At 39.3% G+C, this 12,484-nt stretch overlaps 1 protein-coding gene across 2 annotated transcripts in view; it reads left to right on the forward strand.

The window, feature by feature from the left end:
* GRM8 (glutamate metabotropic receptor 8) overlaps positions 1–12,484 on the forward strand; it is a 722,933-nt gene that overhangs the window by 677,453 nt on the left and 32,996 nt on the right. The window lies entirely within an intron of this gene.

Raw genomic sequence — 12,484 nt, forward strand, 5'->3', positions numbered from 1 at the left:
TGCCCTCAGGAGCCCTTGCCTCCTCCAGCTCATTCATTCCACACATGGATTCTATCGCCAAAATCTCTGAATTCCAGAAAGGTCCTAAATCTGGCCTCATTTCTTCATGATTGCTATCTCCAGAAAGTTCGAATCTTCCTTATCTCTGGTACCTAAACTAACAAAAAACTATCAATCTTCTAGCCATTAACTTCCTCTGCCCTCTAAAGTCTCTCCTCCATTCTGCATCCAGTGTTACTTTTCTAAAACTATAATAAAAGAGAGGAAAAAGGAAAAGCCTTATGTATTAAAAATCTTCATGGATTTTTTTAGGAACAGACTTTCTAGTACCATCTCTCCTCAACCCATATCTCCTTACATTCAACCATATTAGATTTCCACTGTTGTTGAACACGCTTTCTCTGACAAGCACATTCTCTGTTCTTTTTGCCTGGAAAACACCAAACCTATTGCCCCATAAATCCCTAGTTTATTTCCTCCTTCTTATCTCTAGCAAATTAATCTGAACCACTGTTTAGGTGTATACATTTGCTTCTTGAGTATAGCTGTACTCAGTACAAGGGCCATGTTAGAGTCATTGTAACATCCTTAAAAATTAACCTGATGCTTGGCCCAAAGAAGGAGTTTTAAAAGTCATTCTTTTTTTAAAATATAATTTTATTGATTTCAGAGAGGAAGGGAGAGAAAGATAGAAACATCAATGATGAGAGAGAATCATTGATCAGCTGCCTTCTGCATGTCCCCCCCCCCCCACTGGGGACCCAGTCCGCAACCCGGGCATGTGCCCTTGACTGGCCTCAAACCAGGGACCCTTCAGTCCACAGGCCGATGCTCTATCTACTGAGCCAAACCAGCCGGGCTAAAAGTCATTCTTGAGTAAAAGAGTGGATGCTATTTCATAATTTTCCTTGATAACACATTTTAGTGTACCTCAACACTGTGGCTATAATATATTAGCAAAGTTGTTTAATTTGTAGTGGAGAGGGAAGAATGATCATATCCGTTATAATTTTTCTTTGAAATGGTCAAATGACCTGCTTTGTATTAACATCACTAAATATTTTATGGTATATCTTGGGCATTAACATGAGTTTGTCCTCCATTGTTCTCTCCTTGTAAAGAATCATCTGATGTTGAGAGTTTTTATGAAATATGTAGGCTCTGGTGCTGGGAATGAGCTATATCTTGATCTAGACACACACACACAATTATATGTAAATTAATTGAGCTGAAAATCTAATATTAATGCTCTCTATATATGGTTTGGCCTGTACCTTTTACATCAGTTAAAAAGTGAAAAATGAAAGGAAGTTGAAGGCCCATTGAGTTCCCAGATATAAAGGAGCCAGCTATTAAAAATGCCAGCCTTGCCCTAATCGGTTTGGCTCAGTGGATAGAGTGTCGGCCTGCAGACTGAAGGGTCCCAGGTTCGATACTGGTCAAGGGCATGTACCTTGGTTGTGGGCACATCCCCAGTGGGGGGGGGGGGGTGCAGGAGGCAGTTGATTGATGTTTCTCTCTCATCGATGTTTCTAACTCTGTATCCCTCTCCCTTCCCCTCTGTAAAAAATCAATAAAAAATATATTTTTTAATAAATGCCAGCTTTAGTCCTGTGCCCAATTCCATTTTAAACAACAACAAAAGCAACAGCAATAATGCTGTTAAATATTGGATAGATCAAAGTTAGTAATTTTTGACATTGCTTATCTAATTATGTTACAGGGAGCCTTTCAATATTATGTTCAGTGTAGGTCTACACAAAGAAAACACAAATGATACTACATATTACAACAAAGAATTAAAAAAAAAAAAAAGAGGGTTGATTGGTTATCACCCTGGCCAGTTTGGCTCCATGTTGGATTCCAGTCAAGGGCACTTATCTTGTTTGCAGGCTCAATCCCCAGCCCTGCATATGCAGGAGGCAACTAATCCATGTGTCTCTCTGACATCAATGTTTCTCTCTCTGTGTCTCTCCCCTTCCCTTCCACTCTCTCTAAAAATCAATGGAAAAATATCCTTGGGTGAGGATGAATAAAAAACTAATTCATTAATTGGTTACAAAGAAGTTGGCCAATACAAAGTTGAAGCGGCCCTGCGGACTTATGATTGACACTCTGGCTTGGGAGTGCAGAAAAGGTTTTCCATGTGGCAGAGCTGGTATTTCAGGACTCAGAGGAGGGATCCTTCAGAGAGCTGGGCCTCAGACTTCTGAGGAGGGATCCTTGCCCAGCTCCTGCTGGTAACTCAGGAGCCAGGAGAAGAGTTTCCTGGGTCAGAGCTCATTTCTCTGAGGAGGAGTGCTACTCAGCTGTGCTAGTTCTTACTAAGGAGAGCTGAGGCTCCTCTAGATGTGATAACCAAAAATGAGGCCACAGCTAACTGTTGCCTTTGGGGTCACGGTCATTGCTGAGCACTCTCTGTAAGTAGAAAGTCCCCTCTCTCACCTGTCTTCCAGGCTCCCTCCTCTACCTCCTACTGGCACAACAGAGCAAAAACCAGAAGAAACCGTTTTCAAGGACCCAACTTTACAAACCAGAGTATATAGGAGAGTGGATTTGGAGCTGGGAGACACCAACTTCATAACCTGAAAAGATAATACATTTGAGTTCCAAATTAATTTTTCACAAACTCTTCTGAAAGAGAAGAGGTGTACATTTTTTCCCTAGAGACTTTTGAAAAATGATATATGTCTAGTAACAACATAAATATGCACTTGTATTTATGTCATAATATCCTATTTTATGCCAATAATAAATATAAAAGAGATTCACTATAAGTCAATAACTTTGATTTCTTCTAATTAGCTAGTTACTTTCATCACTTAATACAAAACAAACACATAATTTATTATCCACAATCGAATTCCATGTAAAAAAAAAGGCCTGGTTTGCCACCTTGACTACATTATAGAGCTCTTCTTTTATAGGGACTGTCAAAGTGAGGCTTGTATGAATTGCTATAGAAAAGGTCAGAAATAAGGTGGAAAAGTGAAGATCTAACTCATGCTATAAAGTATTTAATATGCTCTGGCCAGTTGGCTCAGTTGGTGAAAGCATCATCCCATTCACCAAAAGGGCATATACCTAGGTTATGGGTTCCATCCCAGGTTAGGGCTCACATGAGAGGCAATGGGTCAATGCTTCTTTTTCACATTGATGTTTCTCTTTCTCCCTTCCTCTCTCTCTAAATCAATAAAAACATATCATTGGTTGAGAATTAAAAGTATATTTAATATTAATTGACAACTTGTGAATCAGACGAACCAACAGTGCCATATTCCCCACTGTTCGGGTGGCACTGTGTCTCCTGTGTTTTCTGCAGAGCAGTTGTCAGTGCCCATGGTGGTGTGCCAGGAAGGCGCTTCTGAAGACGAGGTGCACTTCTGCTGAAAGCTGAATCTCCTGAGGCCCCACCAAAGCTTGGACATCAAAATGCTAACACCCTGTTTTTGTTTTTTTTTTTTAATACATATTTTTGTTGACTTCAGAGAGAGAGAGAGAGAGAGAGAGAGAGAGAGAGTTAGAAACATGAATGAGAATCATTGATGGGCTGCCTCCTGCACGCCCCCTATTGGGGACTGAGCTTGCAAACTGGGTATGTGCCCTTGACAGGAATCAAACCTGGGACCCTTCAGTCCGCAGGCCGATGCTCTGTCCACTGAGCCAAACCAGCTAGGGCAGTAACACCCTGGTTTTGTGGTCTTGACCAGGAGATTAGGGTTCTCTTTTGCTCTGGTCACCATCTTTTCCTTTTCTCATGAGTCCAACACAATTCAGCATGCTTCTGTATAAAATCTGTTCCTCCATATACACACCTCTCCTGTGTCCAGTGGTAAATTCTGAAAATATTTATGACCTCAAAGCTTACTTTTTATCATGAAATCCTCTAACACTTGGGGACCTAAACTAACTTCTTTTCATTCCCAGAATCTGTCCTATCTTCTCTAGGACACATTTCAGGGTCAAGGGATTTCTTTGTCTTAGCCTCGATTTCCTGGTCCTCATCTAGAAATCTATTGCTTTGCACTCTGGTCATTCCCTTGAACTGGTGTTCCATTCATGAAGCAGGAGGTCCCCACTTAAGCTCTACTGACAAATGTCCCCTTGAGTTTCTTCTTCACGGCTGAACTGATTGCCCATTTCTCCCTCTGAGAAATGATAGGGAACTCTCAGCATCAGAGATTACAATTGCCTGTAATTTAAGTCTCACACTTATACTTCAGTACATGTAGTTTTAATCCCCATTCTGGTGGAAACTCAGAAGTGTCACATACACAAATTATAAAAATTCTGTGATGTCTTTAGAAGTGATACAAAGCATTCCACCCAAAAGAATATTTAAGATGTTAAACAAATTCCTGAGTTGTTACAGTGATTGAAATGGGGCAAGAACATTAGACCAAGAAGACTGCTCAGGTAGGGCAATTCCAGCTGGGCCTGTCTAATGAGCACGGCTGCTTAATCTCTCCTCCTAAATCAGTAAATTCAGACGGATGCAGCTTGAAGGTGACAAGTTATGTAGTAGTGTGCTAGTGAAAAGAGCCTGGATTGGGAGACAGTTTTCCCTTAAGCAGCTCATTCATACTTGCTGTACCCAAATTTTCTCATCTCTAAAGATTTTTACTGAAAGACTTGAATGTAAGACCTGAAACTATAAAACTCCTGGGGGAAAAACATAGAGTAAGCTCCTTGGCATCTTTCTTGGCAAAGATTTTTTATTTTATTTTATTTGACCTCAAAAGCAATGGCAACAAAAGTAAAAATAAACAAGTGGGATTACATCAAACCCAAAGTTCTGCACAGCTAAAGAAACCATCAACAAAATTAAAAGGCAACCTACAGATTGGGAGAAAATATTCACAAACCACAGTGCTTAGTATCCCAAATACATAAAGAACTCTTACAATACAATAATAAAGAAAAATAAACAATCCAATTTAAAATGGGCAGAGGAAATAAAAAGATTTTTTGAAAGAAGACATACAAATGGCCAACAGGTTAATCAAAACATGCTCAGTGTCACTGATCATCAGGAAATGCAAATCAAAAGTGCTCTAGGTCACACTACCTGACACCTGTTAGAATGGCTGTTAACTATGTAGACAAGACATTACAAGTGTTGGTGAGGGTGTGAGGAAAAGGGAAACCTAGTGCTCTGTTGGTGGGCATGTAAATCAGTGCAACCACTATGAAAAACACTAGGGAGGTTCTTCAAAAAATCAAAAATAGCAATACCAGATGACCTAGCAATTCCTATTCTGAGTATTTATCCACAGGAAATGAAAACATCAACTCAGAAAGATATACATGCCCCCATGTCCACTGCAACATTATTTATAACTAGAGGCCCGATGTACGAAGAATCGTGCAAGAATAGGCCTTCCTTCCCCTGGTTGCCGGCACCACCTTCGCTCCAGCCCAGAGCCACTTTTCCTCCTTCCTTCGCTCCAGCCAGAGCTGCCTTCAGCCTCTTGCCTTGTCGTGTCAATTTGCATAATCCCTCCTTATTGGCTGTGGGCACTGCCATCTTTGTTGCAGAGTTACTGTCAATTTGCATATCCCGTCTTTATTAGATAGGACAGTCAAAATACAGGAACCACCAAAGTAGTGTCCATTGACACATGAGTGGATAAAGATGTGAAGATTGTTGTGTGTGTGAGTATTTATGCAATGAAATACTATTTAACCATTTGTGACAATATGCACTGACCTAGATGTCATTATGCTAAGTAAGGAAGTTAGTCAGAGAAAGACAAATACATTATGATCTCACTTATGTGTGGAATCTAAAAAAAAAAAAGCAAAAAACCCCACAGATTTATAGATAATAAAAGCAGATTGTTGGTTGCTTGATGTAGGAGTAGTGAGTGGGCAAAATGAGTTTAAAAAAGAGTTTTATAAGGTTCTTATGAAAATAAATGAAACAGCAAGTGTTAAGTTCAAAGCACTGGTAGACAGTACACAGTCATGTAATGATTAGTAACATTTCCCACTTGGGCCTCTATCTTCTTTCCATATCCTGTGATATTTTTTGTTTATTTCTTTGGTGGGAGATGTTGACATTAGGCTACTCTTTATTTCATCCTCATGCTGAAATTGATCCATAATCACTATTGCCTTTACTTACTAACTCACTCTGTGTAGCTGGTATTTATTATTATCCTATTTAATGCATTTTCATCTTAGGGGGTGAAAATTATTTTTTGGTGCAGCAGAAAAAAAATTGTACTCTCTTTCTATATAAAGTACAAATATAAATTTAATGCATAAGGAGATATACAGTATATCTGTGGTGTTAAAGCTTTGTTATGGGGAGCCCTAACCGGTTTGGCACAGTGGATAGAGCATCTGCCTGTGGACTGAAAGATCCCAGGTTTGATTCCGGTCAAGGGCATGTACCTTGGTTGTGGGCACATACCCAGTAGGGAGTGTGCAGGAGGCAGCTGATCGATGTTTCTCTCTCATCGATGTTTCTAACTCTCTATCTTTCTCCCTTCCTCTCTGTATAATATCAGTAAAATATATTTAAAAAAAACAAACTTTGTTATAGGGAGATTAGAAAAAAATGAGAGAAAAAGTTCCTTGGGGCTGGCCTTATGAAAAAGCAGGTGAGAAATACTGTCCTACCTAATTGCAGTACCCCAGTTTCTCCTGCAACCATCCTCCTTAGTCTGCAAGAGAAATCTCAGAGGCAAAATGACTTACCCAAGGCCATCGATTTTGTGAGGGAAATCACATAAATGAAACAGATCTCTGGGTGATTTCTTTCAGACCTATTAGACTAGTGGTTCTCAACCTTTCTAATGCTGCTACCCTTTAATACAGTTCCTCATGTTGTAGTGACCCCCAACCATAAAATTATTTTCGTTGCTACTTCATAACTGTAATTTTGCTACTGTTAATGAATCATAATATAAATATCTGTGTTTTCCGATGGTCTTAGTCTCTACACTAAAAAAAAAAAAAAATTGGCCCCACTAAACCTTCCTAATTCAGGAGAGTCTGCTAGCATCTGAATGGAAGTTACAGGAGTGCCTTGGTTTCAGGACAGTGGGACTGTTGAAACTTTTGGATAAAAAACTCAGAGAACTCCTCTCTTAAAAACACAAATGACTCGCCCCACCCCACCCCCACAATACTTCTTGTTACTGAAGAATAAGGAGGCCTGGGGCTATCTGTGTCAGGAATGTGTGAAATGTCACTTATCCTTCCTAGACCTTCTCTCTCTCACTCTCTCCCCTTTCCCTACCTCTCTCCCTTCTTTCCTTCCGTTTACCTTCTTTTATTGAGATAATCAAATATAGATATGAAGAGGCAAGACTCTGGCCACTGAGTTATTCTACCTTGCTTTCCTCACCACCATCCAACTCCTGCAATATTTAAGGAGCTTAGAACTTCTGAGTTCCATGCCTGGTTAGAACAAGTCCCTTCTAATTTGCAGCACCACTTGCAAATGTTTTTATTAGTGATTGGCTGTATCCACTCAAAACAATAAACAGTTGTTCAATGTATAAAGGTTGCACTTTCCTGTTTATTTAATTGATTTTTAATTGATGTTATGCTAAAATGTCCATTAGTAAATGCTCGTAGGAAATTATTTATACTGTGAACTTAATTGAGCATATTTTTCATCAGCAGTCATCTATTTCAGTCAAGTATATAGTATTTCCCAGTGTTCAGTTTTATTTGAAGGGATTGCATGTTGTACACTTTTAAACATTGCATTTGGGGATTTTTAGTAACCTAGGCCAGCAGAATAGCAACATGTTTTCAAAAAAAGTGTAGTTTGAAACTTTGCATTTTTCAATCAGTGTCAGCGACATTCAAATGTACAATTCTATTTTGAAGAATTTTGTGTTTGTTTTTCCTTTCTCTTTTGATGCATGAACAGTGCACTCAGAGCTTTTTGAAATAACAGAGACACAAGTAGAGTATGCATTTACCTGTCTTCCCAAGTGTTTTCTTCAGGAGGACTTACTCAAACATTTACAAACAAGTACTACGCTCCTTCCCTATACAACAGGTTCATATTTTACTGATTTTATTTTGTTTAAAGAGATAAAATATAAATTATGAACACAAAGACTTGAGTATTGAAGATGTGGTAGATGGATGGGACTATTTAAAGTACCTTAAAAATCATTAGGATGAAGTGTAGGACATTGACAATTAAGCTGCATGTGATGGCAAACACTCTAAAATTCTTGGAAATGATGTTTAGTTTACATAATACTAAGTAGTGTGCCCATCTATTTGAGCTAATGGTTAAATTGCTTTTTTATACAAAAATGATGATAAGTTGCACTACTTTCCATCAAAAGACTTGTTTAGTGTATGATAATCACAACCATGCTCCTCTCTCTGGATTCTAAAGTAATTGAAAGATTAATACAATTATCCTATATAATAAAACCCTAATATGCAAATCAACCGAATGGCAGAATGATGGGTCAGTGGGGGGGCGGGGCCGGTGAGTGGGTGGTGCCAGGCCAGCCAAGACAGATGCCAGCAGGCAGAGGGAGGGGATGGCAATCTGGGCGGGGAGGCAGTGACTGGGGGCATTGAGGGGTGATCAGGGGGCAGGGCTGGCCGCTCCGTAGGAGGCAACCACTGGTGGCGGCAGGGCGATGGGGGGCAGGGCTGGCCACTCGCTGACCAGTGCTGTCCCCAGATTGGCCCACCGGTCACCTCCTGCAGAGGGAGGCCAGGCTGCAGCTTGGCCTGGAACGGACCTAAGCTGTCAGTTGGACATCCCCCAAAGACTCCCGAACTGCGAGAGGGCATGGGCCAGGCTAAGGGACCTCTCCCCTGCCCCCCCTCCCACCCCCAAGGGCACAAATTTTTGTGCACCGGGCCTCTAGTAAATACATAAGAAAATGATCATCTTTTTTACTGGCAAATATTGGTTGGAAAATGTAGCTTGGATGTGAGAGTCGAATGCTGGCCATTGAGTCTGGTTCTTGAGTCTCATTATAAGAGAGAGGGAGTGTGCTGGCCAGCTGAGACTCTCTGTGCCTGTCACGCCTCCTTAGGATGCTGTTCCTCAAGACAGCAATTGCAGAGAGAAGAATGAGCCTCCCACAGCCCACTGACTCCAAAAAGACGGCCTGGAAGTAGCTGAGTTGTGCCTTGTTAGTGCCTTTGCCTAATCTTCTAGTTCAGATAAATCACTCCTCCTTTCAGAGGGAATCAACCAGAGGGCTAGAGATAGATTAGGGAGACCTCCGTAGAGAGTTGATAGTTGAAAACTCTAAGGTGGCCATTATTATTCCAACTTAGAAAAGGAGAAAGCCTGGTGGAGAGGAGATTAGGGACTCCATCAAAGTCACGGATCTAGTAACTGATGGAGCAAAACCTTCGTGTTCCACTCAGTGAGGCTGCCTTAGCCAAAGCAGCACAGCTATACCCCGAAGCTAATGCACATATCTGCTCATTTTCGTTTCACAGAGAGGCTGCCATGGGATTTTCTTCAACAGCTCAGACCCACCTTCTGCTGAAAAATCTGTTCTTTAGGAAAAGATGATCATTGTTCTCAGCATATTGTTATTGATCTTATTACTCCGTTGGTGCATGCTACTCTCTTCCTTGTCTGGGAGAGCTCACACTTCAGTCTCCGCCAGGGTCTCCTTAGTCTATGGTCACTGTCCTCTGCTCGGTTCTTCCCTCTCTCGCCCTGTCGCCGATATTCTGTGCTCTGCACCTGAGCATCGGATTCCTGTCTCTCCTGCTGTTAGTCCTGCAGTTACATTTTGTAGCACAGATCCTGGTTTCTTAAAGTCAGATGCTTCTTCCTTAGGTATATGAAGCTACTTGATTTTTTAAAAACACACACACCACAAGTCCTCAACAACCCTGTCCAGCAAAATCAATAAACGAACAGACTTCCCAATGCCCCCTCCCTCTCTCCATAAAGATTGCCTATTCTTATATGTTTCGCATTTATCCTAGCAAGAATATTTTTATGGAGTTTGAGAAGCATTTCAGGCAGTATTCAAATGGGTTTGTCTCCAAAGAAAAATTTGTGATTTCCGCTAGGTGTTACTATTTTAATGAACGTGCATTCAGATTTCTAGTTTGCACATCGAGTTGGACAAGAAAAGAGAACCACCTGACAGAATTACCCAATTTTGAGATATATGTGTAAGGAATACCTAAATCTATCTACACCTTGATCTATAAATTAATGATTGTCATATAATAAAACTGACTGAGTTCAATAGATGAGTTAAATCTATTTTTTTTTATTAAAATAATTCTATATAGTTGAATTTTACCACAAAGTTGCTAATACCCAACAATATTAATAAAAAACAGGCATGAGATGAAGTAGCAAGAGCAAGGCTTCAGGAGATAGGAAATCTGGGATGGAGGAGGCTGTAAGATTCGCCGTGTAACACTTGTTTTTTTTCTTATAAATTTACCCACTTTATTATTTGAAATTTTGGAATACTTTCAATCTTGACTTGTATATATGCTCTTAAGTATTTTTAAAAAATATTGAGCTATCATAACTATCAATAGAGTAAATGTTTCTTGGGGATTTTTCCTCCCTCAGGAATGTCTTCCTTCCTGCATTATAATTGTGAACTTGGCTTTCATATTCTGTAAATTTAAAACCTGTTATAATTTTACATCAGTATGGAAATAAAAAATAAAATAAATATTTGATGCAAAACTTATTACCGATTTGTTTGAATAGTTTAATTTAAATTCTTTATTGTTTAAAGTATTACATAAGTCTCCTTTTTCCCCCATTGACCTCTCCCCGACCGCCCCTACCCCCAGCACATGCCCTCACTCCTTACTGTCTGTGTCCATTGGTTATGCTCATATGCATGCATCCAAGTCCTTTGGTTGTTGATCTCTTATTCCCTTGCCCCTTGCCTTCCCTCATAGGTTGGACAGTGTGTTTGATGCTTCTATGATTCTGGTTCTATTTTTGTTCATCATTTTATGTTGTTCATTATATTCCACAAATGAGTGAGATCATGGGATATTTATCTTTCTCTGACTATAACACTTGCTTTTTGCAAGTCAGTTGCACCCTTTGTAGCTCAGATTTCTTCTTGCATAAAATGTGAATAGTAAAACCTGACTCAATGGTTGTGCTAGGATTAAATTAAAAGAAGATAAACGTAAAGTTATTAGCACAGTTCCTGGCACATAAAAATGCTTTATAAATGTTAATTATGTAATTATCATATTTTAAGGCTTGTGGAGATTCAGCATAATTAATACAATACAATGAAAGAAAAGATAACTTGTTTGATTATTCATCTCTGAAGTCAACTTCCCTATTAAGACATAATTCAAAAAGACAAATGAGAAAGTAGATCTTGTGGAAACACATAAACTCTGTATGAATGATTAAAATATTCTAAAATGTATGAAGGCTGGTCTGGAAACAGCAACCATCTTTCCACATCTACTGATGTATTACTTTCTTATATTCCTTAAGTTATTCCCAACCATTATCTTACTTTAGTCTTTGTAAAAAGTTGTTACATTCTATACATGTACATTTTCATACTTACAAAATGCAAGCACTCTAAATCTGTGAGTAAGCTTTTTCTTAAACTAAAGTTCCTTGAAGAAGCATATAAAATATTTATGAAAACTTAAATGACAAACAACAGTATTCATTTCATTGTATTTGCCTGTAAAATGAAGATAATAGCAGCACACTATTTTAAGGCTTGTTTCTTTTTAAACATTTATAATAGTCCTGAATTAAATTTCATTAAAATAAAATGAGAAGATGGGCTACATTGAGAAAATCATGTAGAATTTATAAAGAGGGCAATTAAGTTTCTGTGAAAGGGTATATAACTTCATGAACCCCAGAACATGGTACAAGTGCCTATAGAGCAATGCTTACTTTGGAAATCTCAAGAATGGTTTCTAACCATTCTGGTTAGAAACTTCCAACCTCAGACTTCACCATATATAGGTTAAATATAGTTTAAACACACTTCCCTTATCATTTGCACTATTATTCCTAAGAGTACTATGTTTCAATTCATGTTTGTGATTATTGGCAACATTGCCATAATACAGATGAAATAGTATAACTTTGGAGTTGAATGATGTAAGGATACATCCTGGTTCTGTCCTATGTTAGCTGTGTGGCCTTGGGCATGCTAGTCAATCTCTCTAAATTACCATTTCTCAAACCTATCAGCACTACTCCAGAACTATGGATCCTCTAATGCAGACTCTAGCATGCAGTGCATGTCCCATAAAAGATGGTGGGTGTCTGAGTGTGGGTTTCCCTGAAAGCAGAAGGCTGAGACACAGACTTGAGTGTAACAAGTTAGTTTATTTGGGAGGAAGTACTAGGAAGTACAGGTGAGGGAGCATACCATGATGAGACAGGAAAGGAAGCCAAAGTAGAGAAGGGTCTGTCTAGAGTCCATGAAGACCCCACTCCCACTAAGACGTCTGAAAATGTAGAACTGCCTCCCCTGTGTATTCATCTGCATAA

Source organism: Eptesicus fuscus, chromosome 14, assembly GCF_027574615.1.
Source record: "Eptesicus fuscus isolate TK198812 chromosome 14, DD_ASM_mEF_20220401, whole genome shotgun sequence".
Taxonomy (NCBI): Eukaryota; Metazoa; Chordata; class Mammalia; order Chiroptera; family Vespertilionidae; genus Eptesicus; species Eptesicus fuscus.